This window comes from Corylus avellana, chromosome 1 (genome assembly GCF_965113065.1).
Source record: "Corylus avellana chromosome 1, dhCorAvel1.hap1.2, whole genome shotgun sequence".
Lineage (NCBI taxonomy): Eukaryota > Viridiplantae > Streptophyta > Magnoliopsida > Fagales > Betulaceae > Corylus > Corylus avellana.
In genome coordinates, this window is record NC_142490.1 from 37,328,761 (window position 1) to 37,356,225 (window position 27,465).

The 27,465-nt window shown below is 35.8% G+C and overlaps 3 pseudogenes; 1 reads left to right on the forward strand and 2 right to left on the reverse strand.

Moving 5' to 3' along the window:
- Positions 1-757, reverse strand: LOC132173106 (antimicrobial ginkbilobin-2-like protein pseudogene; annotated as a pseudogene).
- Positions 758-13,904: 13,147 nt separating this feature from the next.
- Positions 13,905-14,624, reverse strand: LOC148589798 (antimicrobial ginkbilobin-2-like protein pseudogene; annotated as a pseudogene).
- Positions 14,625-25,772: 11,148 nt separating this feature from the next.
- LOC132173105 (antimicrobial ginkbilobin-2-like protein pseudogene) lies at positions 25,773-26,492 on the forward strand (annotated as a pseudogene).
- The last annotated feature ends 973 nt before the right edge of the window (positions 26,493-27,465 follow it).

Below are 27,465 nucleotides of genomic sequence, written 5' to 3' on the forward strand. Positions count from 1 at the left end.
AAAAAAAACCCTCTAGAACATTTATAAACTAAGCAGTGACAAAAGGGTCAATCTCATATCTTATGTTGCAACTCCCTCCAACAACTCTTCCTCCTTCTTTCCCATCACAGCAAAGAGGAAGTTCACCAATTATATCATCGAGACACTTGGAACAGTCACTTGCAGAAATATCCCTAGTGCATTGGGCCATCCCATAAAGCTTCTTCGATTTTTCGAGCTCTAGCTCTAGCTCTCCAGCTGCATACAGTTTTGGAGTCGCAGATGCATCTTTAGCCAGTAGGCTCAACAACTCCCTTGTTTTTTGGTTGAAAATTGTGGGATCGCTAACATTTCTCTCGTCCCACATATAGAACTTGTTTTGATCATCAATTTTGCCAAGGAAATCGGTGTTGTTGTACTTGAAAAGACAATGATCGTACCATATAATCGCACCTTTATTATATGGGCATCGTTTGCGAATTTCGGCGGTGGCCTCATTGAGGCAAGTCCTGCAGTCTGCGGCTTCGAGGTCGCCACGGCAAAGAGCAAGCCCATAAGCTATGTACGGATCTTGACCCACTGAGCCAAAACCAAAACCCTCGGGAGGGGTTTGGAAATAAAGGTTGCCCCAGAGCTGTCTTAGGTTTGGCTCATAAGAGTCATTGGTGGTGAAGTTGTCGGAGCTGGAACAGAAATGTTTGAGAGGGCTTAAGCTTTCTCCGTAAATGGTTTGGAGAAGGAGAGCAAATGTTAGCAGATAGATGGAAAGGGAAGACATATTCAGTAGGATGAAGCTATGGAGAAGTAATGAAGCAGCAGTTATTTATAGTTGAAGGGGTTGGCTGTTTCTTTACGTGTAGTTGAAGTTGACAAGAAATTGTGAAAATTGAGCTGTGTTAGTCTTTCGAAAAGTCAAAAATAGGTATGTTAAAAATGCACTTCAACAACTTATCCAAAAGAAAAAGAAATAAAAGGAAATAAATAAGTGCAAATCGTCAACCCTTGTATTCGACTGCAACGAATGCAAGTCTGGAAGGAATATTGATAAAGAAAGCTGTAAGAAAGAAGTGCATAGCTACCCATCCAAGCCGAAAATATAGAAAAATTCATGTTCAGTAAAATAAAGTTTTAAATGGCGGTTCTGAATATTTGTCAATAATCATAATCACCCAGTTGATTTTTTGGGTTACATGCATATGTTCTAGATCAGAATGAGATGGCTAATTCGTTGAAACTCGGGTTAAAGAAGAAAATGCTTTAAAAATAGAACAGAATGAATTTTCTAGGTATATTTTGGATTTGATGGAATCCAGAAATTAAGACAAGTTGTGAGTAGTTGTAACATTTGTGGAGACAAAGGTACGATGACATGGGCTGGTCAATTATCGTTTGTATATGGAGCCACGAAGGGGATTGGACGAAAAGCTTATTGGCGCTACTTTATTCTAATTAGTAGGCAGATTGTGTCTAATCCATGGCTACTTTCTGGTGACTTTAATGTTATGCAAAATAACACTTATATAATGCAAGAAAAGTTTTTTGTTTTAATCGGAACACAAACTCTACCCATATGACAATTTCTAGAATAAACAGGTGCAATCTCATATATATATATATATATATATATATATATATATATATATATTGAGTAATGCTAAAAATCCTTGAAAGATTTATGTAGCTTAAAAAAATTGCCATAACCCCAAGAGATTGACTCAATTGGTAAAAGCCCGAGTCTTTAAGTGCTCCTCATTGTTTTAGATTGAAGCCCATTGAGTTCAAACAACCTTTTGGGACCTGGGCAAAATCTGTAACTCAACTAGTCCATGTTCAAAGGGGTGGGAGGGATGGGTCTTGGATTTATCTAGCAGGAGTAAGCACACGAAGTTGCCCTACGTTAAAGAGGGATCTTGATCATTAAAAAAAGATGACATTGCAAGTAGGAACATGAATATATTGTTCGTTATAAAAAATATATATCTATATATAAAAAAAAAAAAAAAAATTGACATAATTTTGATGGTGTTCTTGTTTATAAGTGGGAGTTTGGGAAGGGTTAAGAGGCTTCTCGAGATTCGTGTACATTTTACTTTAGATACCACTTTATGCAGCCCTAAAAGCATTCACGTTCGTTTATGCATATTTTTATACAAAATGGTTAGTCAAAACTCACTGTATCTAGTTTAACTAATGAGTTTTAAAAGACATCATACATGTCATTATCTTTTATTTTTTTTATTTTTTATTTTTTATTTTATCTATATCACTTAAATATTATTTATTTATTTATTTTTTTTTATAATGATTTTATTTTTTCTAAAGATCCTATTTTTCAACTTTTAGGAAAAGAGAGATGTGGAGAGAGAAATAGTACATTAATGAGATGAATGTGTGAACAGTGCCGCCACATGTAGTGGTGCACTTTCACAAATACAACAAAAATGTATTTTGCATTTGAGAAGCATAATCTAATGTAGAAGATTTTTTAATATTTTGGTTATCTATTTTAAATACACGTAAAAAATGGCTAAGTCATTGTGAGTGCTCATTTTTTAACCATTTCCTATTATTTTCTTATATTTTTTGCACTGTAAATTGTATTATGAGCATGTTAATTGTTTTGGTGCTCACCTTTTTTTTTTCGGTGTTTTGATTTAGTTTAACACTTTTCCCAATATTTTTTTGTTTTGTTTTGAAAATGCACACAATATAATGTCAGCATCATGGTTTCGCGTATAGGATTTCCGGTGTAATTTTTTGACCAAGAACTCTTGCCGTAGAAAGTGGGAGAAAGTGATCACCATCCGTTATACAGCAATTCAACGTGCATCTAGAAGTACAAAGTGGGAAGCAACTCCCAATAGATAATATTGTCGGGAAAAATTGCTGACTTTTTCCAATAACAACTTCATTAATTAAACACAGCTTAGCTTCACCAAATTTTACCGGCCAAAATAATTAAAAATTACTTTCCCTATTTTAGCTATAATCTTTTTTAAATTGTTCTTAGCAACCTTACCATTTTAGTAATTATCTATTTTTACTATTTCATTTAAATATTATTCTTTAAGGATTTCTTTATTCTTTGTGTAATATTTATATTTTTAAATATTTCTAATGGTCATATTTTTAAATATTTATCTTATTATTATTAACATATTTTGAATATTTGTCTTGTCATAATGGTCATATTTTTGAATATTTGTCTTATTTTAGTTGTCATATTTTTAAAAACTTGTCTTTTCCTAACGGTGGTGATTGATGGCTTGGCTTGGCTTTGTGTTCCTCCGAGTTCTCTTCCAACGTGAACGTTTGGGTGGGTTGAGAGTGTGTGAAAAGGAAATAAAAGGTGGAGAAAAGAACTTTTAATAATTTTTTATTTTTTTGTGAGTGAACAATAGCATTCACTTACTAAACAAAATTTACTAATTTGCTGACTTTTATTGGGGAATATTTTTTGTGATTTTTAATGATTTAGCTCACCAAAATATAAGGCTGTTTTGATGAGTCTACTAGGGATGAACGTTTGCATATCAAATTCAATATGCTTGTAGAGGAAATCAGCCGGTGCCTTTCGCGGGGCACTTCAAAGTTCGAACAAAAAAAGTAATGTTACAAGTATTTTTTGTGTCACTTTTGTGTCTCTCTAAAGATGATGTGGCTTTTAAAATTGTCATTGAGCTTGTCATTGATCACTATTAACTTTTGATCAAATTGTGATATAAAAAGCCACCTCATTTTTGAAAGAATACAACAATGATACAAAAGAAACTTCTAGAATTACTCAACCAAAAAATAATTTGTTAAATGTTGACCGATCTGAGAGTTTGGAAACATTAAAGTCAAATATTTGAGTAGGCATAATCAAAGCAGTTTAGGTATACCAATGATTAATTAGTCACTCATCATAATTATAAATACATCCAAAAGATAATTCAAAGTCAGAGCGATATATATTTTATCTTTGTAAAAATAGGATAGAGTTTTCCTCTACACTGGGTTGGAGGAATTTGCTTTAACCAAATCTATAAAAATAACATGTGTCATTTTAATATATAAAAAGCACATGTTTTTTTTAATATCAAGGACAAAATTGAAATAAATTTGATTAAAAACTCATTTCCATATCACATGTTATTAAAAAAAAGGGAGACATGTCATTTTTATATACTAGGTTGAAAGAAATTCCTCCAACCCAATTTTTTTTTTTTTTTTTTAAAAAAAAAAACTCTCTCCAAATTGTAATTACCATGTGATACCACTTAATTTGATCATTACAATTAAGTAGCAAGTTAGGCATTTGCAACTAAGAGAAAATTAATTTATTTTACCTAAGATTAAACAATCGATACAAAAAAAAATTGATCATATGAATTACCCCATGGTAGTCTTCATAGTGATGTCCAGCAACAAGTCCTCTTGTAGCGATTAAATAAACCCAAAACAAATTAACCTTATAATCTTCTTTGTAGATAAATTTATGCTCTTTTGTTAATATAGTAAAGTGAAGAAAAGCTTGTTTTCTGTATTTAATTATTACTTAAAAAAAAAATTAAGAAAGAAAGAATGGTCAACTGTTAGTGTTAGGCTCTTTGGTGAAGAATATTCAAGTTATTCGACTGTTAGGCTCTTTGGTGAAGAATAGTCAACTGTTAGGCTCGTTGGTGCAAAAAAGTAAACGTTGAAAAATATGTCCCATTCCTGCTGGGACCTTCATGTTTCCGGAATGTATATTGAAAAACAGTTGGTTTGGCCTTCATATTAGTCGAATTACCGTAAGAGGGTCACATCTCCATGATCTTTTTGTTAAACTACCAATTATTCTAAAAATTTAATCTTATAGGAAGATATAAATTTAATTATTTAATCAACATTTTAACACTCCTTCTCACGTGTAGGTCCAAACTCCTTTTTAATAGGTGAGACCCAACACATGGAATATTCCTAAAAGCTTAAACCTAATTTAAAGTCTAACATTTTATGGATCACTACCAAAAAAATTGGGATTTAGCAGCGTTGTCACTAATGAGCATTAGTGAGGAAAAACATTGTCGCTAATCGCTATATAGAAATTAATAATGAGATAGACAAATAAATATAAAACGGAATAATAAATAGACATAAAAAAATTACGTGGTTCGATCTATGAACTTACATTCACACGATAAAGTCCAAAGGATTACATTTTGCTCTAATTTCTTTGAGTAATATTTACAATATGACATACTACTATTCATGTGAGAATTTTGTTAGATACAAATAGACTTCTACTGTAATTAGGTAATAGTCTTAGCTAGGTGATAGTCTTTAAATGTGACTAGGTGATAGTTTTTAACTATAGTTAGGTGATAATATTCAACTATGACTAGGTGATAATCTTCAGTTGTAACTTTGATTCTTAAACTCCATAATATGCACTAACATCTCCTCAAACTTAAGATGGAAAGTTATGGAAACTTGAGTTTAATCTTTGGTCGCGACGGAGGCATGAGATGGTGGCAGCCAACAGATGTGATTGGAGTTGATGGTGCCTGAATTTGAACATTAGCTGTTCTTGAACTTGGACTTCAATGACTATGGCCGGCATCGGCTAAGATGGTCGGGACTTGAATATCGGCAAATTTTTGGCCGCTGTTGGTTACTTTGACCTGAATTTTGACATTAGCAACTTTTGACCGGCATCGGTTACTATGACTTTTAATGATTTAGCTCACCAAAATATAAGGCTGTTTTGATGAGTCTACTAGGGATGTTTGCATGTATGTCAAATTCAATATGCTTCTAAAAGAATACTACAAGTACCTCTTGTGTCACTTTTGTGTCCCATCAAGGATGATGTGGCTTTTAAAATCACTATTATGCTTGTAATTTATCACTGTTAGATTTTGATCGAATTGTGATTTTAAAAGCCACATCTTTTTTAGGATACAAAAGAAACTTTTAAACTTACTCAACCAAAAAATGCAAATGATTAATTTGTTAAGGGAAAATGTATAATAAGTCCCTAACCCTAAGTCAACCCTCCAAAATTTAAAACTCCCTAAGTTTTTTTTTTTTCGAAAATTTACTCCTTGGGTCAATTGAAATAACAATAAAATCTCTGCCGTCAAAATTTTTTAATAGTTGTTAGGGCCACTTAAAACATACCGTTTTACCTGATTAAAATATTAATTTTTTATTAATTTAATTTAAAAAATTAAATTTTAAAAAAATATTGAAGGGTGCCCAGGGGTGGCGCCACCACCCAACCCCTATGGATGGCCCAAAGCCACCCCTGGGGTGTCTTGCGGCCACCCCTAACCACCCATGGGGTGGCTCGTGGCCACCCCATTGGGGGTTTGGAGTGGCCTCCACCCATGCAGTGGCTCGTGGCCACCCCATAAGGGTTGAGGGGTGGCTGCCACCCCTAGTCACCCTTCAAGCTTTTTATAAAATTTTTAGATTTAATTTTTAAAATTAAATGAATAAAAAATTTATATTTTAATCAGGTAAAATTGTGCGTTTTGGGTAGCCCTAACAACTGTTAAAAAAATTTGATGGTAGGAATTTTATTGTTATTTCAATTGAGTGAGCGAGTAAATTTTCGAGAAAAAAAAATAAATTAGAGAATTTTAAATTTTTGAAGATTGATTCAGGGACTCATTATACATTTTCCCATTAGTTAAATGTTGACCGATCTGAGTGTTTGGAAACATTAAAGTCAAATATTTGAGTAGGCATAATCAAAGCGGTTTAGATATACTAATGATTAATAAGTCACTCATCATGAATACATCCATGGCCAACACATAATTCAAAGTCAAAGCAATATATATATATATTATCTCTTTATATAATTGTAATTAGCCACTTAATTTGATCATTACAAGTAGCCAGTTAATTAGGCATATTTGCAACTAAGAGAAAATTACTTATTTTACCTAAAATTAAACAATCAATAAAAAAAATTGATCATATGAATTACCCCATGGTGGTCTACATAGTAATGTCCAGCAACAAGTCCTCTTGTAGTGATTAAATAAACTAAAACAAATTAACCTTCTAATCTTCTTTGTAGATAAATTTATGCTCTTTTGTTAATAGTAAGTGAAGAAAAGTTTATTTTCTGTATTTCATTATTACTTTTAAAAAGCAATAGTTATGAAAGAAAGAATATTCAACTGTTAGGCTCTTAGGTGAAGAATATTCAACTGTTAGGCTCTTTAGTGAAGAATATTCAACTGTTAGGCTATTTGGCGCATATATAAAAGTCAAAGTTGAAAAACTTTCATGTTTCGAGAATATATATTGAAAAACAGTTGCTTTGGCCTTCATATTAGTCGAATTACTGTAAGAGGATCATATCTCCATGACCTTTCAAACCTGATTTAAAGTCTAATATAAATTGTTGGCCTCTAGAGAGCCTTAACATTTTATGGATCACTACCAAAAAAAAAAAGGGATTTAGCAGCATTGTCGCTAATGAGCATTAGTGATGAAAAAAATTGTCCCTATGTAGAAATTAATAATGTGATAAAAAAATAAATATAAAAAAAAATAATAAATAGACACAAAAAATTATGTTGTTTGGTCTATGAACCTACTTTCACATGATTATAAAGTTCAAAGTATATATTTTGCTCTGATTTCTCTGAGTGATATTTGCAATATAACATACTCTTCTTTATAAGAGAATTATGTTAGATACAAATAGACTTCTACTGTAACTAGGTGATAGTCTTTAACTGTGATTAGGTAATAGTCTTCAACTATAGTCAGGTGATAATCTTCAGCTGTGACTAGGTGATAGTCTTCGGCTATGACTTTGATTCTTGAACTCCATAATATGTTCTAACATCTCCTCAAACTTAAGGTGGAAAGTTGTGGACACTTGAGTATAATCATTTAGGGGTGTCAAAAATTACCGGGGAACCGGAACCGGAACCGGAAAACCGGAAACCGGGAAACCGGGGTCCCGGTTTGAAAAATCTAAAAACCGGGTACCCCGGTTCCGGTACCGGTTTTTACCGGGAATACCGGAACCAGGTTTCCATTTTATTTAATAATATTTATATATTATTATATTTATATATTAATATATAGATTATATATATTAATATTTTTTACACTTAGGTTTAGGTTTAGGGTATTTTAAAGAATTTAAATTTTTATTTCTAAGGCCCAAATAGGCGAAAAACAATGATTTTTTTAGGATTTTTGGACTTTTTAAGGTTTATTTTTTAATTATTTGGAGCAATCACAACAAAGCCCCTTTAATTTAGACAAAGAAACTAATAGATTTTTAAAAAAATGGGCCAACTTATGAAAAAAAAAATTGGCTTATTTTAGGCCCAATACCTAAAATAAGCCCAAAAATCAATTTTTTTAAAAAACCGGTTACCGGACCGGGTAATACCGGAACCGGCCGGTAACCGGGACCCCGGTTAACCGGGGTCCCGGTTCCAGTTCCGGTTTCTCAAAATTGAGAACTGGGGTACCCCGGTTCCGGTTCCGGTTTTGGCCAAAAACCGAGAAACCGGATCGGGTTGACACCCCTATAATCATTGGTCGTGACAGAGGCATGAGATGGTGGCTCGAAACTTGCTGTAGTTGGGGGCGGTCAACGGATGTGACTGGAGTTGATGGCATTTGAATTTGAACATCGGATACCGGCTACTATGGCCGAAATTTGAATACTAGCTACGATGGCCAAAATGGGCCGACTATGGGCCTTAAATGGGCCACATTGGCCAAACATATACCTCTAGTTTTGTTCCTTCATCCTTCTTCTTTCTTTTCTTTTTTTATTTTTTCTAAACTAAGAAAATAAAATAAGGAACCCACAACAAGTGCACACGTACGATAAAAGGTTAGGGTAAAAAAGAAAGTTGAGGCAAAAGAAAAGGCAGGGGCTGATGGTTTCCTAGCGAAGTCTGGTGGCGACAAGGGCTATTTGTGGTGAGGCAAGTTGAGTCCGGTAGAGGTTGGCAGCACAAGTCACCAAGACGGCGAGGCATGGCCTGATTGTGAGCAGCACGGCTGAGTGGCATGTTCTGGTTAGTGGGTTGACACTGGCCAGCAAGTGGTGGCGCCTATCGTTGCCTAGTGGAGGAGAAGATCTTCAGGGCAATGCGGAGGTTTTGGACTACCGGATGCGGTGGACCGTCCGTTGTGATGCCCCAAATATTTTTAGGGCAATGCGGAGGTTTTGGACTACCGGATGCGGTGGACCGTCCGTTGTGATGCCCCAAATATTTTTATTAAAAAAAATAATATATATATATATATATACCTGCACTTTAAAAATTGTTTTAAACCTTTTTATTGAAAAAAACCACCAAAATATTCAATCTTTAGATTCAAACCGAACGTTTGACCCTATTCTACCGAATGTTCGATAAAACCATATCACTGAACGTTCAACCATGGACCATACTAACGTTCGGCCTCCAACCTTAGAACAATTGGGTAATAGTACACCAAACATTCGAAGCATAGTACACTAAACATTCGAGTCCGTTAGAAAAGTAATTTTGACCTATTATCCACCACTTCAGCCTTATCCACACCCACCCCTCCTATAATTAAGACCCTCCTCGACCCTCAAACTTCATCACTCACCTCAAACACCTCTGCAACCCCAACCCTAGAAAGAGAAAGGTTCTAGAGAGAGAAGGAAAAGAATTTGAGTTTGTCTTGCCATTTTCAAGGTAAACCTTGATAACCTAGGCTTGTTTTCACATTTTTTATACTTTGACCATATGATTTTCATGCTTTCGGCAAGTTTTCAATGTTTTATGATGAGTTTAGACAATGATTTTCATGTTTTTTTGCAAGTTTTCATGCTTTCTGCATGTTTCTAATGCCGTAAACAAACTCTTATTTTCTCAGATTAATATGTTGTTGTAGTTTATGCTGGGATTGGTTATGCAAATCAGAGTTTGCACAATGAAAAATTTTCAATTCCCATCCCAAGGTTGACTTTAAGAAGAAAATGCGAAAAACAATTGCGATTTAAAATTAAATTGTAAGAATGAAGAACACTTACTTGAATATCAACAACACTCCTAGCTTTTGGGCAAAAATCTTTTGCATATTCATTCTCCAAGAACACGGCAGATCTTTGGGATAATGATACCTCTAGATCTTCTCACCAATAAATGACAATAACCAAGAGAGTGTAGGCTCTTACTTGCCTCTTCAAATCTTAAACTTTTGTTCTTCAAAAGTTAACCCAAGAACTATTAATTCTCATAGATGTTTTGAAAAATTAATTATCAAGGAAACTTGATGAGTGATTTGAGAACTTAGGCTTTTCTCTATTTATAGGCTTACTATGCTAGCAAATTTTGAGCTATATCCAATGTGAGACAAAACAGTAGTTCTAATTCATAAAGGATTAGAAGAACTATTCCTAGTAGCACTAGGACTAGGTGGACAGCTAGGGTTTTTCCCTAGCCTCCACTCATCTTTTCCTCAAGCCATAATAATGTACTTTGTTAATTCAGAATTGTCTTTTGAAGGGAAATAACCGTTGTGGATCTTTTATTGATGGAATACAATTCTTGAAAATTGTTGTCTTTTCATGTTTATTATCCAACCTCCATGTATGATGTCCTCATTACTTGCCCTTTTGATGTGGTATTTTTGTGACCAAAAATATCAATTATAAAATTACTACTTGCAATAGGACGAATCCCGTAGGATAGGGCTATATTGAGGGTGTCGAACCTCAAGGACTACAAGGGTTTTATTATCAAAATTTGAAAGATTAAAATTAACTTAATTCAAAAGAGAATGATTTGCTTGTGTCAATTAAAAGTGCATGAAATAAATGGAAATAAAGAGATAAATATATGAGAGAGAGAGAGAGAGAGAGAGAGAGTAAGGTATTGACTTCACCACTATCCGCACATCAGTGGTTAACCATATTTAATTATAGTAATTCATTCTATTCATGTTATAATTTAAACAAAAAAACATATTATTAAAGAACAAAAATAATTCATCTTCGGTTAGCACGGATCGGCCACCTAACCACTAAGATGCGGTACGACCCGTCTTCCCTAAGTATGAATTATTTAATTTTTTAATAAGTTTCATACAATCAGTGGAATATTATAACCCATCTTCAGTTGGCACGGATCGTCTACCTAAATTACACTAAACTAGGGTGTAGTACGATCTGTCTTCCCTAGGTATAGTCTATCTAATCCTATTGATTGCATGTCAATTAAGAACCATTGTATAACCATCATTCTTATAATCATAAAAAATAAGAAGGATTTGAGTTCAATAATAGTAAAATACTTTTCAAGACAAGATAAAAATTGTACTAATATTGAGTTGGAAATTAAGAACAATTGCATTTAATTTGAAACACAGAAATTAATTGTAACAATCTTCAAAGTTATACAATCAACATGCATAAATTAAAAAACTAGAAATTAAATACAATCAAACCATTGTGCTTGGAAATGGTTCCATCAATACCCCACAATTGGTTTAGCTACTCATGATCTTCTAAAATCCAAAGACAATTTTCTAATTTATAGCTCTAGGAAGCGGTGTGCCTTTTTTCTCAATGCTTAGAGGTCTATTTATAGGGATTAGGAGAATCCTAGAAGCCCTAAGAATTCTAGAAAATTCGTGATTCAATCTCCTAGTCGGATTGGGAGACCTAGAAAAACTTTCCTTATCAATTTCGGACTGCCTTTTGTCTCTGCCTCCATGTGCGCTCGAGCGTATTGTAGCTGCGCTCGAGCGTACTGTTGCTACAGTAACTTTGCTACAGTACTAAAAATACATTTTGAGCCCAAAATTAATGATTTTCTTGTATCTTTATTAAACACTTGAAAACACACAAAAATAATAATAATAATAAATAAATAAAGAAATAACAATGTTAAGGAATTAACATATGCAAATTAAGGGGCTTGAATGTGCAACATTCGGCGTTTATCACCTTTCATGCTTATTATTCGACCTCCATATATGCTGCCCCTCATTACCACTTGCTTTAGGGGAATCTTAACACCCTCTCCCTTGTAGTCATTTCAAAAAAAAAAAAAAATCATCCCCTCGCACTAAAATTCTTAGTTTTGTCCTTGCATGTGCATGTCTGTCTGTCTGTACAGAATCCCAAGCTACCTTAGAGCCTGAATTATTAAGTTCTCACCTCATTTACATAAAAATATTCCTGAGAGTCTCAAAACAGTTGAATGTAAAAGAGAATTGAATTAACATTGTTGTTGTTTTTCTGACTTCAGAACTTGGCATATGTACCCTACTTGTCAATGCATGGTTTTGAGTTTTGTCTTTTCCTCGACTTCTATTCTTTGTTTTCGAATTGCTTTTTTATCTTTTGGGAAAATTACACTTACGCCTCATGACCTAACAATTCCTTCATTCATAGTTAGCCCTATTTGTTACACATAATTTCCTTCAACTAGTACCAATAAGTTGTAAACGGACCATTCCGTTAGCTTAATTACGGCGTTAAAATGGATGACATTTGTAACACATGCCTATATTGAACTTGAAATACCCCTAAACTATCATTTGCAAAACACTCTCAAACTACCATTTTTTGAAGGTTTGCCCCTTCAAAATATTTAGTTCCCATTTGGCTTATCAATATTGGCATAAAAATGTACATAAGATTGCACACATGACAAACATGTACATATTTTAGACTTGAAACACCAAATTTTTTTTTTTTTAATTTGGAGGAACAATTTAGAAAAAAAAAGAAAAAAAAAAAGAAAAAGGAAAGAGGAGATAAGAGAATTGAGGGGTGGTCAACCACACTTCAATTCCTCACCTCTCTGCTTTTCTTTTTTCCTTTTAAAAAAATCTCTAAAATTAGAGCAAATCAGGCATTTTAAGTATGAAATACGCATACATAAAAGTCACATATTCCACTTTCTATTGGTTTTAACCTAAGATCTAACAAATGGCCAAATCGCAATGAAATGGAGGAGCCATGCATTTTGCAACAAAATAATATAGTTTAAGGAGCTAGGTCATGTTTGACATATGGTAGTTTGTGGGAGGAGGAACAGGATCCTCTCCAGTCCATTATGGACTAGAGAATATTCAGTTTATGGCTAGAATTTCATCTCAGAAATCATATGGCTACAAATAGGACACATATCTCACTAATAAAAATAATAATAAAATATTATTTTAAATTAATAAAAAAATTAAGAAAAAAAAAAAGGGCGGTGGCTGGCCACCATGGGTAGGGGCCAGGGGGTGGCCGAACCACCCCCATAGGCCATGGGGGTGGTTCGGCCACCCCTTGGCAGGCCATTGGGGGTGGCTTGAGCCACCCCCTACCCAAAATGGGGGTGGCCGGCCACCCCCTATGGTGGCCAGCAACCCCCTTTTTTTTTTTTTCTTAATTTTTTTTTTTAATTTAAAATAATATTTTATTATTATTTTTATTAATGGGATATGTGTCTCATTTATGACCATAGAGTTTCTGAGATGAAATCCTAGCCATGAACTAGATATTCTCCAGTTCATAATAGATTGGAGAAGATCCTGTTCCGTGGGAGGAGTCGAACTAGGACTTTAGATGCATGTGGGAGGACGAAATATTTCAAGAAACATTTTGAGGCCCCGGAGGACCGCCCTTGTTATTTTTTTTATTTTATAATCTTGTAGCTAGAATAAAAGGCCGAAACATAATCTGTCAATAACGGGTTAAAGTAATGAATGTATTCCCACAATCAATCCTACTAAATATGTAGATGATCAAAACGTGCAACATATATATATATATATATATATATATATATATATACTGCCTCCCTTCAAAAGTGGGAATAATAAATGTGCATTTTTTACAAAGAATTTATTTTTGTTTATGATGAATAGACGCTTCTAAAGTACTCTAGAACACTTATTAAAAAAATAAAAAATTCTAGAACACTTATAATCTAAGCAGTGACAAAGGGGTAAATTTCATATCGTATGTTGCAACTCCCACCAACAATTCTTCCACCTTCTTTCCCATCACAACAATGAGGAAGTTCACCAATTATATCGTCAAGACACGTGAAACAGTCACTTGTAGAAAGGTCCCAAGTGCATTGGGCCAAGCCATAGAGCTTCTTTGATTCTTCGAGATCTACCTCTCCTACTGCATACAGTTTTGGCGTCTCAGATGCTTCTTTGGCCAGTGAACTCAACAACTCCCTTGTCTTTTGGTTGAAGGTTGTGGGCTCGCTAACATTTCGCAAGTTGTACATATACAACTTGTTTTGATTATCAATTTGGCCAAGAAAATCAGTGTTGAGGTACTTCAAAAGACAATTATCGTACCATATAATTGCACCTTTGTTATATGGGCAGAGTTTGTGAATTTCGCTAGTGGCCTCATTGACACAAGTCCTGCAGCCTGCGGCCTCAGCGTCACCGCGACAAAGAGCAAGCCCATAAGTTTTGTACGGATCGTGGCCCACTATACCAAGACCAAAACCCTGGGGAGGGGTTTGGTAGTAAAGGTTGCCCATGAGCTTTCTTAGGTTTGATTCATAAAGGTCATTGGTGGTGAAGTTCTCAGAGCTTGAACAAACATGGTTGAGATATGAGCTGGCTCCGAAAATTATTTGTAGAAGGAGAAAAATTGTTAGAAGATAAATGGAGAGGGGAGACATTTTCTGTCAGAAATGAGGATGTTGTATGGATGAAGCTATGGAGAGGTATATATGCAGCACTTATTTATTGTTGAAGGGGTTGGCTGTCTCCTTGCATACTGTTCAAGTTGACCAGAAATTTTCAAAATTGAGCTGCGTTCTTTGGAAAAGTCCAAAAATGTGTAATCTAAAAATGTACTTCAACAACATGTACCTCGTCAACTGGCCAATGAAGCCGAGACATGATCGCCAAAATATTGATAAAGAAAGTTCTAAATCATGTAATATTATTTATTATTCTGAAGAGTGTTTCAAACCGAAAATATAGAAGTGCATGGTCATAATGTTTGTTTCTTGAAACATTTTTTTTTTTTTTTCTATTATAAAAAGAAAAAAAAAAAAACTTGATGTAGTGGGTCGATCTAATCTAACATGCATAAATGAAAAGAATGAGAGATAGCCTTTCGTTTGTTTTCTCACTCGGGGGGAAGACCGGCCTATTTCTTTTAATAGATTTTTTGGTTATTCTTTTAATAGTGACCTCAGAAATTTCTACTTTCATATTCATGCCTGTTGAAATATATATATATATATATTAAACAATATTACATAATTCTTTATTTATGGAGAGAATGAGTAGTGACAAAAAAATCCTAAAATATACCTAAACTAATTAAGGAAGAGAATAAATCATACAAGGAAATATAATAACGGAGAATAAAAATATTTTAACATAAAAATAAATAACTTATTAAGAAAAATATTAATAAACCTAGTTTAATTAAAAATATAAAATATTCCAACAATGCCTACCAACTGAAAATCTGGGGTTTAATTGTACATATATAGTGAAAAGATTTGAACAAGAAATAGATTAGTAATTCTCAAGATAATTTACATACATGCTGCCCTCTGTATTATATACACGAGAGTGATAGGCTTGTACAGCAAGACATGAAATTCCACATAATGAGGAATTGACAATTATAGAGATATCGATCAACATTTGCCTTATGGAGAGAGATACAGATTTGAGTGATAACATTTCCGTGTAGAATTGGATGATTTGACAATCTGCATTGAAGTGGAATTTTCCACAATCAGTTGCTTTCCTATTTTATGCAAATCATCCCTTGCATGGCTTGCCTTTCCTAACTTAGTTGGACAAGCTGGCAATGCTGCCACAGCACGCATGGTTGTGATTGTGGTAATTTCCTTACCAGTAGCTTGACAACCAATGCCATAATCAGTGGCAGAATCTGCAGCAGCTTCATCAAGAGTCCCACCTACTATAGCGGGACTTACCTAACCTGAACATCTCCCAGCAAGCTAATGGGAGGGAGGCTCACCATTAGCTTGGACTTAAGGTAAGAGAAACGGTTTGAAAACAACCCATTGGTAAAGATGTCAGCAACCTGATCCTTGGTGAAGTGAGTGGAAGACAAAAATATTTAAAGAGCATATGCAACCAAAATAACTCAGCGGTGGTAAGAGCCATGGATCTATATTTTGCTTCGGTACTAGACCAAGACACAACAGCTTGGTTCTTAGCACTCCAAGAGACCAAACAATTGCCAAGATACACACGAAAGCCAGATGTAAAGCAGCGATCATCTGGGTTACTGGCCCAATTGGAGTCACAAAATGCTTGCAAATGAAGAGGTCCAGGAATATAGAGCAACCCATGATCAATAGTGTTCTTGAGGTAGCGTAGGACACGCTTGGCAGCAACCCAATGTGTTGTAGATGGAGAATGCATGTGCTGGCACAGTTGGTTCACAGAAAAATGCAATCTCTGGGCAAGTAAGGGTACAGTATAGGAGTGCGCCAACTACCTGCCTATATTTCGTAATGACTGGAAGAGGATCTCCATCAAATTTGGAGAGTTTGGTGCTAACCAAGCAAGGAGAAGATGATGGTTTGGCACCCAGCATTCGTGTACGGTGAAGGAGATCTTTGATGTATTTGGCTTGACACAAATGGAGGGAACCCTCTGACCTTGTAGCTTGAATACCCAAGAAAAAACTAAGGTTGCCCAAATCCTTTAGGGGAAACTTCTGCTGCAATTGAAAAAATTAGTGCACTAATAACTGAAAAATGAGTGCCTGTAACAATTATATCATCGACATAAATCAACATAAACACTTAATCTTGTCTTGAATGAAAATGAAGAGAGAGGATTCCACCAAGGAAGCTGTAAAATCTAGTTCCAATAAAGAGGAGGAGAGATAATGGAACCAAGCTCTTGGAGCTTGTTTAAGCCCATAGATCAACTTGTGTAGTTTACAAACATAGTCACGATGTTCCTTGTCGATAAAACTTTGGGGTTGTTCCATATAGACTTCTTCCGTGAGAGAGCCATGAAGAAAGGCATTGGATATGTCCAATTTCCTGATAGGCTAGCTTGAAGACACTGCCATAGCCAACACAATTCTGACAGTTGAAGATTTAATTACAGGACTGAAAGTGTCGGTATATATAGTCGATGCCAAGTTGTTGTTCAAACCCTTTTGCCACCAAGTGAGCCTTGAATCTATTTATAGAACCATCTGATTTTTGCTTGATCTTGTAGACCCACTTATTTTGAATCATGTTATGCTTCAAGGGTTGTGGACAGAGAGTCCATGTTCCATTGGAGATCAAGGCCTCATATTCTTGAGCCATAATAGTTTTCCATCTAAGATCAGTAGATGCTTTAGAGTAGCAAGTTGGTTCAACGGTAGATGATGTTGGAAAGAAAACCTTTGGAGGATAGTGGGTGGTGTAGTATAATTGATAGTCAGCAAAAAGCTTGGGTTTGAGGGAACCAGTACAAGACCTGGTTGTCATGGAATGGCCAGGGAAAGGTTTTGATGCATTGGAGATAGTTGCTGCACAGGAGGTTATTGTGGGTTCGAAGTGGACTTATGAAGGGGCAGGGCACTCAATTGGTAGGGTAGGAGTCAGCTGTATGGAAGCAGAAGATTCAATGGAGGCAGCAACCTCAGAGGAGAGTGTCGGAGGTTCGATGTGGACTGGTTCAGTGACAGAGAACTCAATTGGCAGTGTACTACTAAATGGTTGTAGAGAAACTAAAGATGAATCACCTGTTTGGGGGCTCGAGGATTCAGGGGTTTGAAAATCAGATTGTGCATTACTAGATGACTGTAAAGAAAGAGGGGATTAATCACTTGTTTGGAGGCTAGAGGATTCAAGGGTCCAAAAATTAGATTGTGCATTAGCAGAGGAAGAAGAAATGGGAATTGAAAGAGGCTAGGATAGAGTATGGCTTACCGGAATCATGAAAGGAGAGTCAGACGCAGCATTGATCCTGGTTGGCAGCTTCAAACGGGCATGATCCCTAGCAGGAAAAGAGTGTTCATCAAAGACAACATGCCGTGAGAGGTACACCCGATCAGTGAGAGGGTCTAAGCAGCAATATGCAGCATGACTATAGCCTAAGAAAACGCATGCTTTTGACCTATACTCCAATTTGTTTGCAATGTAGGGTCTGAGTAAAGGAAAGCATTTACAGCCAAAGACCCTAAGAAGAGTGTAGTTAGGAACCTTTCCAAAGAGTGCAGTAAACAAAGGTTTGAATTTTGATGATGCTCCTATGAACCACAGTGGATATAGCCCATTTTTACTCTTGCCCGATAGAAGCAATGCGTGTGTTCAACGGTCCTTCACAAAAAAACAAGCATATGTGAGTATAAAGTAACAATCATTATCTTTACAAAAATTTTGAATGGAAATGAGGTTGGTTGCAACCTTAGGACAATGTAAAATATTATTAAGATGAAAATGAGAATTGGAAGAGGTTAAGATTGCTGAACAAGTGTTATCAATTGCAAGACCTCCACCATTGCCAACTGCTACAGCTTCTGATCCTTTGAAGGGCTACTGCTAAAGGGTCAAGTTTTCCAATTCACTAGTGATGTGAGAATTGGCCCCACTTTCGGCAAACAACCATTGTTGATCTTCTAGTTCATTGTTGGTTTGGGGTACCATGGCAGCAAGTTGTATGGGGGGATGCCTACCCTGATATGCATAATCCATCATGTGAAAACAGTCTAGAGCCTGATGCCTTGTTTTACCACATATTTGGCAAGGCATCCGAGTGGTTGGCTGGAATGGAGAACCATTACGACCAGATAGCTTCTGTTGGTAGGCTGAATTTCTTTGAGATGCATGACGTGGAAAACTAGTTGTTGGTCGAGGAGAGAACTTACTGTATTGACCATTCTTGGGCTTGCGATTGAAGGAATGAAAATTCTGCTTTGAGGGGCCTCCTTGACGTTGTTTGAAAAATGCAAAGTTGGAGGCATCATTCACTATAGATTGTTGTTGATTGATAAGTGTCTCATGGCTGAGAAGTTGATCTTGAAACTCTATGAAAGTCAAGGATTTGTCTATTGTGGTTATAGAGAATGTTATAACAAAAGAGTTGAATGTAGGATTAAGGCCACTGATGATAAAAGAGATTAAATCTTCGTCATCAATAGGCCTCCCAATTGCATCAAGTTGGTTGGCCCAATTTTTAGCGTCTTGCAAGTATACAGTGCAGGTCTTGGATCCTTGAAGAAGGCCTTGAATTTGGCATTTTAGGTTAGACACCCGAGTCCTAGATTCTGAAGCAAATCTAGTAGCCAAAAACTTCCATACTTGCTGAGATGTATGGAAACCATACAAGGTTGAGAACACTGACTGAGTGAGAGTCATGTTGAGCCAATTGAGAATAAATTGGTCTTTTTTGTTCCAGAGGGAATAAGTTGGATTAAGGACCTCCTTACCTTGATCATCAGGCAGGAATTGAGATGGGCATGGTTCTGTACCATCAACAATGTCCATAAAATCATGACTCTTCAGTATAGGAACAACAAGAAAGAGCCATGCCAAATAGTTAGGTCCATCAAGTTTGATACCTATATATGGAGCAAGATTTTGCAAAACAAATGTGAGAGTGGTAGTCTCAGAGGTTGTTGAGGTAGTGGCCATGACTGATTATGAGCGGAAGCAGGGGAATTGGAATTTTGCAAGAAAAGGGAGAATTGGCATTAGCCCATAAGGGCTCTGATACCATGAAAAGATTTGAACAAGAGATAGATTAGTAATTCTCAAGATAATTTACATACATACTGCTCTCTGTATCATTTACACGAGAGTGATAGGTTTGTACAGCATGACAATTCCACATAATGAGGAATTGCCAATTACAGAGATATCAATCAACATTTGCCTTATGGAGGAAGATACGATTTGAGTGATAACATTTCCTTGTAGAGTTGGATGATTTGACAATCTGCATTGAAGTGGGATTTTCCACAATCAGCTGCTTTTCTATTTTATGTGAATCATCCCTTGCATGGCTTGCCTTTCCTGACTTATTTGGACAAGCTAGCATTGCTGCCACAACACGCATAGCTATGATTATGGTAATTTCCTTATCTGTAGCTTGACAACCAGTTTCATGATAAAAGCCATGATCAGTAGCAGAATCTGCAGCAGCTTCATCAAGAGCTGCACCTGCTGCAGCAGGGCTTACCTTAACATATAGGTCCGTGCACAAAAGGGCCACAGCTAGATTAGTGTTCTGAGCAAGCCGTTCATGTAAAGCGTTGAATGTCAATTAATTTTCAACATATGTATCTCGCACATTTTACAACCCATGCATGCATTATGACAATATGTCCAACGGTACCATGAGAAAAAAAAAAAAAAAAAAAAAAAGGAATAATTGAAAATGAAAACTCAACTGGATTATCATTCGACCATTGATATAATGTCGACTATGACCTTACTTTATACGGGCTTAATCCTATGGACACAGAGTTGTTTATATTTATGTTTGGCTTTGGATTTAATGGTTGTTTTATAACGAGTGTATCATGTACGGATGGAGCCATGGTTCTAGCTTTGTTAGTAACGTGGGTTATCTAAGGTTAGACTTGGTCGGGCTGCTAATATATGACAATATGTGGCAATATCTGGGGCGCCGATATTGAACTACAGGTCACTCGAGACAGCGCCAACCCTACCAAAAAAGGTTTATAATAATATAACGATTATATATATATATATATATATATATAATTGAGTTGGTGTCTAAAAACACCTCGGTTAACCAAGACATAGGCCGGTCGTTCAACTAGGCTTGTGGCAATAGCCTAGTCGATTCCTGGTCAACTAAGCTTAGTAATGGTTGAGATATGAGCTGGCTCTGAAAATTGTTCGTAGAATGAGAGAAATTGTTAGCAGATAGATGGAGAGAGCATACATTTTCGGTCAGAAATGAGGATGTACTTTGGATGAAGCTATGGAGAGGTATATGATGCAGAATTGGCTTAGTGGGCTTCAAAGATGAACAGCAAGAAAGAACGGATAGGTATTTCTTGATCTTGATACGATAAAAGGATCTACAAAATCTTCTTTAAACGCTAGATACTCTCTAGGATTTGAAGGAAAATCATGAAAAAACTCAACTCTGAAACTTCTTATTGAACAAAACTCACATATATACCAAATATGCATTCTAGGGTCTATAAAGTATATATTTATAGGCCCCCAAACCCTAAACCTAAAAATAATATGAAATTTTATCGAACTATGATTCTACGATGCACATCTGGATGGGATATAACGCCGTCCAGACGGTCACTGAAATCAAAGTCAAACTGTAAATAAACATAGGCGTCCGAACGGTCTCCGGTCTTCAAACGAGGCTCTTGGATTTAGGCTCATCTAGACGGTTGTAGACGAGGCTTCGTCGATCTACATCAGTATATATGCAGAACTTATTTATAGTTGAAGGGGATGGCTATTTGCTTGCATACTGTTCAAGTTGAGAAGAAATTGCCAAAACTAAGCTGCGTTCTTTGTAAAAGTCAAAAATGGGTAAGCTAAAAATGTACTTCAACAACATGCACCTCATCAACTGGCCAATGAAGCCGAGATATGATCGCCAAACTATTGATAAATAAAGTTCTAAATTATTATGATGGAATATTATTAATTATTTTGAAGAGTGTTGACGATTTCAGCAGAGAAGCGGCTAATCAAGCCAAAAATATAGAAATGTGGCAAATGCTATTCAGTATTATTCAAAACATAAATTTAATTATTTAATTATTACTTTAACACTGAGTTCAAAGATATTTGTTGCACCCGGCTTACTTCTATGACTCTTACTCATTAATCATTATGTTTGTTTCTTGAAATTTTATTTGTCTATTTGAAAAAATAAATAAATAAATAAATAAACAAAAAACTTATATAGTGGATCTAATCTAACATGCAAAACTGAAATGAAAGAGAGATAAGCCTTCGCTTGTTTTTATAGAAAACTAATAATGAAATAAAAAGAGATAAAAGGAAATAGAGTAAATACAAAAAATTTAGGTAGTTTGGCCTATGACTTACATCCACGCAATACATAAATTATAGGCTACATTTTTCTTCACTGCAAAAAAAAAAAGAAAAAAAAAAAGGCCAAAATAGTACCACGTGGAATGTGACATTTTTAGCCCAAAAAATGTCACTATTGATGTAGTGACGTTTGCATAGCGATATTTTCAAAATGCCCTTAAACATAGTGACTCGATTTAAAATTGGAAACATTTGAACAGTAAAAATATTGCTACAAGGCGACATTTAAGCCCAAATATAACCTTTTGGAATGTGACATTGTCACTATTCACATGTCACCTTTTAGAAGGCGACGTGTGAACAGTGCGAGTCACCCTTTTGAAAGGTGACACTTTGTACTGTTCAAATGTCGCTACTCTTTAAAAACTATATATATATATATATATATATATATATATATATATATATATATATATATAGGGGTGGCTGCTAGTTGGTAGCCACCCACTTCACAAGTTGCCTACGAGCCACTCCAAAGGTGGCCGAGCCACCAGCGTCCACTGCAAATAAATAATAAATAAATAAAGATATGAGGAATTGAAGGGTGGTTGATCACCCCTAAATTATCATTTTTTTTTTTTTTTGGTAATTCTTTTCTCCAAATATGCCCATGTCATTCGCACCATTTTATGTACATTTTAATGCCGACATCCAATGAATACACCCAATGTGAATGAAATATTTTGACAGGGAAAAGTGTAAATGGTAGTTTGAGGGTGTTTTGCGAATGATAGTTTATGGGCATTTCAAGTTTCAAAATAGGCATGTGTATGGCACGTTACAAATTTCATCAATTTTTCACATCACAAGCTAACAAAATGGTCCTTTTGCAATTGATTGGTAGTTGAAGGAGATTATGTGTCACAAATGGTAGTTTGGGGCGAAAGTGTGAAAAAGTTGTAAGTTCATGAGGTAATTTTCCCAAAAAGAAACTTTTAAGGTTTCCTTGTTTCTGTTGCCAATGAAACAAGTACCCATTTAGTAAAAAAAAAATTGAAAGCTCTTTTAAGGGTTTAAAGGCCTAAAATGCACTTTTGACAAAAGTTTAAAAGTGAAGTTTTTGCCAAAAAGTATTTTTTGAACTTAAAAGCTTTATTTTTCAAACGTAATCCCAAACAGACTCTTAGAATGATATATTGAAAATCAATTTAACTTTGAAAAAAAATGGGTTCACGTCATGTCGCAATTATATATATATATATATATATATATATATATATATATATATGTGTGTGTGTGTGTGTGTGTGTGTGTGATTTTGTTTAAATTTCAAATGCAATATGCGGTTTTATTAAGAACATATAAATTTAATAGGAAAAGTATTTAATCCATTGAACATTATCTTCATCAAAGTATGTTTATTAATGTGTTTTGGGGTATTGTGTTTGTTTTGGTTTAAAAAAATGTTTTGATGTGTCATAAAAAATAAAATAGCTTGCCTTTTGAATTGTTTGTCAGGGACCATTTAGATTTGCGATTTAAAAAAGCTCGATTAAAAATAACGACTTTAAAATGTGCAATTTAAAAATGTGATTTTTAAAAAACCAGTTAAGCGTTTGACAAAATCGCAGTTTAGTGTTTAAAATTGTGCGTTTTAAGAAAAGTACCTAATTACCTGCGATTTGAAAACGAGAAATTTTCTACGTTTTTAAATCATAATTTTTTTAAAAACGCAATCTCAAAAAATTCATTTTCTGCAATTTAGTTTAAAAGCCCATTTTTTGTCTATGAAATCCCAATGTCAAATACATCCTTAATGTCTTTAACTTGAGACAAAAAAAAAATTAATTAATTAATTAATTAATTAAAAAAATTAAAAAAAAAAATTAATTAACAAACATGGCCTAATTACCTGGCCTTGGGATTGGTCCACTACCACAAAGACTAAATGGAGCATCTCATTGAATTTGAACATGTACTCCGTTTATTTCAACGTAAAATATTTTCAGGGAAGTAATTTTACAGGAAAATAATTTACAATGAAAACATTTTCCGGCATTTGGTGTGCGCACGGAAAATCGAAAATATTTTTTATATTCACAACATCAAACTACTAATATACAATAATTAAAAAAATAAAATATAAAAATACCCGCTCATGAGTTGATCAGGACCCGCCCAAAACTTGACTAGGAGTTGCCTGGGAGCTGCACGGGACTTTACTGGGACCCGACCAGATGGGTCCCAACGAGGTCCCGGTCAAGTCCCGGGAGGATCCTTGTCAAGTCCCGAGCGGGTCCCGGTTAGGTCCCGGTCAGGTCTCGACAAGGTCTTGGGCGAGTCCCGATCAAGTCCCGGGCGGGTCAGGTCAGGTCCCGACGAGGTCTCGAGCAAGTCTCAGTCAAGTCCCGATCAGGTCCCGGGCGGGTCCTGGTCAGGTCCCGGGTGGGTCTCGCTCAAGTCCCAGGTAGGTGCCATGCAGGTCCCAGGCGGGTCCCAATCAGGTCCAGGCGGAGTCTCGGGCAGGTCCCAAGCGGGTCGCAATCAAGTCCCAGGTGGGTCCCGGTCAGGTCTCCACGAGGTCTTGGGTGAGTCCCGGGTAGGTCCTGAGCGGGTCTTGGTCAGGTCTCGACGAGGTCCCGGTCAAGTCCTGAGAAGGTCCCGAGTAGGTCCAGGTCAAGTCCCAGGCGGGTCCCGGTCAAGTCCCGGGCGGAACCTGGTCAAGTCCCAGGCGAGTCCCGATCATGGCCCAAGCGGGTGCCGTGCAGGTCTCGGGCTGGTTCCGGTCAAGTCCCAAGTGGGTCCTGAGCGGGTCTTGGTATGGTCCACCAATTTTAAAATGAGATGCTCAAAGTCGGAAAATGGTTTACGGTTTTGAAAACCGTAAACAATTTTCCTAAAATTAAAGAAGAATTTTCGGTTAAAGGGAAAATATTTTTCGTTGATTATTATTTTACGTCGCGCCAAACATCTATAAATACGTAAAACATTTTCCGTAAATCATTTTACAACGAAACAAACGGAGCCTAAGTAGTTAAGGCATATTTGGCGATGGATACCCCTAGATCCATTAAGATCATGTATTATCCATTACATTGTTTGTTTTTCTTACTTTTTATTTCATTTCTTGGGAGACGTAGGGGGTTTTTCATCTTATTTTACTGGCCAAATATACTAGTGTATTAATTTGTTTTTTCTTTCCTAAAATGTTGATATAGTTAGCAGATCGACGAAGCCTCGAACTCTGAGATAGAAAAAAATAAATAAAAAATCATATTCCAATTATCTAGAACATGAACCAAAGAAAAGTCAAGCAGGTGATTGTATATGATTATTCATAAATAGGACGGCTATAAAACTCTACTGAACAGAAAAATATACACATTAATTAATTTCAACTCTACTGACAATATGGCACCAAACCCTTTTGTCAGCCATTGATATATAGAATGGTCGTTGTGATTATCCAGTTGAATTTTCTTTTTCAATTATTCCTATTTTTTTAGATGAACAACTTGCTTAGAGAAGAAGTAATGAGAGATTAATTTACAAGAGTAATACACAGAAAATATATATATTTTTTCGGCTTGATTGACAACCTTTCCGTTGAAATCATCAAAACTCTTCAGAATAACATAATGATTTCCAACTTTCTTTATCAATATTTTTGGCGATCATGTCATCTTCCATTTTTTAACTTTTCCGAAGAATGCAGCTCAGTTTTGACGATTTCCTGTCAACTTGAACAGTATGTAAGGAAACAGCCAACCCCTTTAAACTATAAATAACTGCTGCGTACATTTCCTCATTTCAATCCTACGCAAAATGTCTTCCATCTCTATCTATCTGCTAACATTTGCTGTCCTTCTCCAAACCATTTTCGGAGCCAGCTCATATCTCAACCATGTCTGTTCAAGCTCTGACAACTTCACCATCAATGACCCTTATGAATCAAGCCTAAGAAAGCTCTTGGGCAATCTTTACTACCAAACCCCTCCTCAGGGCTTTGGTCTTGGCTCAGTGGGTCAGGATCCCTACAAAGCTTATGGTATTGCTCTTTGTCGTGGTGACGTTGAAGCCACAGGCTGCAGGACTTGTGTCAATGAGGCCAGCAGCGAAATTCACAAACGCTGCCCATATAATAAAGGTGCGATTATATGGTACGATAATTGTCTTGTGAAGTACGTCAACACTGATTTCCTTGGCAAAATTGACGATCAAAACAAGTTTTATATGTACAACTTGCGAAATGTTAGCGAGCCTACAACATTCAACCAAAAAACAAGGGAGTTGTTGAGCCTACTGGCTAAAGATGCATCTGAGACTCCAAAACTGTATGCAGCTGGAGAGCTAGAGCTCGAAAAATCAAAGAAGCTCTATGGCTTGGCCCAATGCACTAGGGACCTTTCTGGAAGTGATTGTTTTAAGTGTCTTGATGGAATAATTGGTGAACTTCCTCGTTGCTGTGATGGGAAAGAAGGAGGAAGAGTTGTTGGAGGGAGTTGCAACATAAGATATGAGATTTATCCTTTTGTCACTGCTTAGTTCATCTATATATTATAAACAAAAATAAAGTCTTTGTAAGAACACGTTTATGATTCTCCGTTTTGGAGGCTTGTACGTACGTAGTATCACCTGCTTTGTATATGTTGCATGTTTTGATCATCAACATATGTTGTGGAATAAATATTCATTTTGTTTCGTAATAGGATTCACTGTCCACATGTGGGAATACATTCATTAGTTTAACCCATTATTGAGAGATTGTGTTTAGGCCTTTATTCTACTCACAAAATAAAAATAAAAAGAGGAAAATGTTGAGAAATGATCCCATATTACCACAAGACAAAATGAATGGTGACCACACTACTTACCCTATGACAATGACCAGAAAAAAAAAAAAAAAAAAAAAAATAATAATAATAATAATAATAATGCTGGCCTGCACGTGAGGGAAGGTGTTGATGAATAATCTCACATTGCTTGTGAACAATACCTTGTACGTGTTTATAAGGAGTGAGCAACCCTCTCCTATTGAACCGGTTTTATAAAATGAGTTAAGCTCACGAATTTCTTCATGGTATCAAAGCCTACCACAGGACAAATGAAGCCCACACTACTTATCCCGAGATAAGGACCAGGAAAAATACCGGCTTGCATGTAAGGGAGGGTGTTGAGGAATGATCTCATATTGCCTGTGGATAAGATCTTGGGCATGTTTATAAGAAATGGGCAACCCTCTCTTATTGAACCGGTTTTATGAGATAAGTTAGGCTCATAAATTTCTGAATTTCTTCAGAAAATACACTTACTCCAATTAATTGACACCTCATTCGCACTTACCCTCATATTACCATTTGTCATACTTTACCATGTTAAACTATCACCGGTTGAAAATGGCTCCTCCACCAGTTGTTAACCTCAAAATGGACAAAAAATAGTGCACCCCTCATCAGGGACGGAACTAGAACTTATGGTGTGGGGGGACGGATTTTTTTTTTTTTTTTTTTAGTTGGAG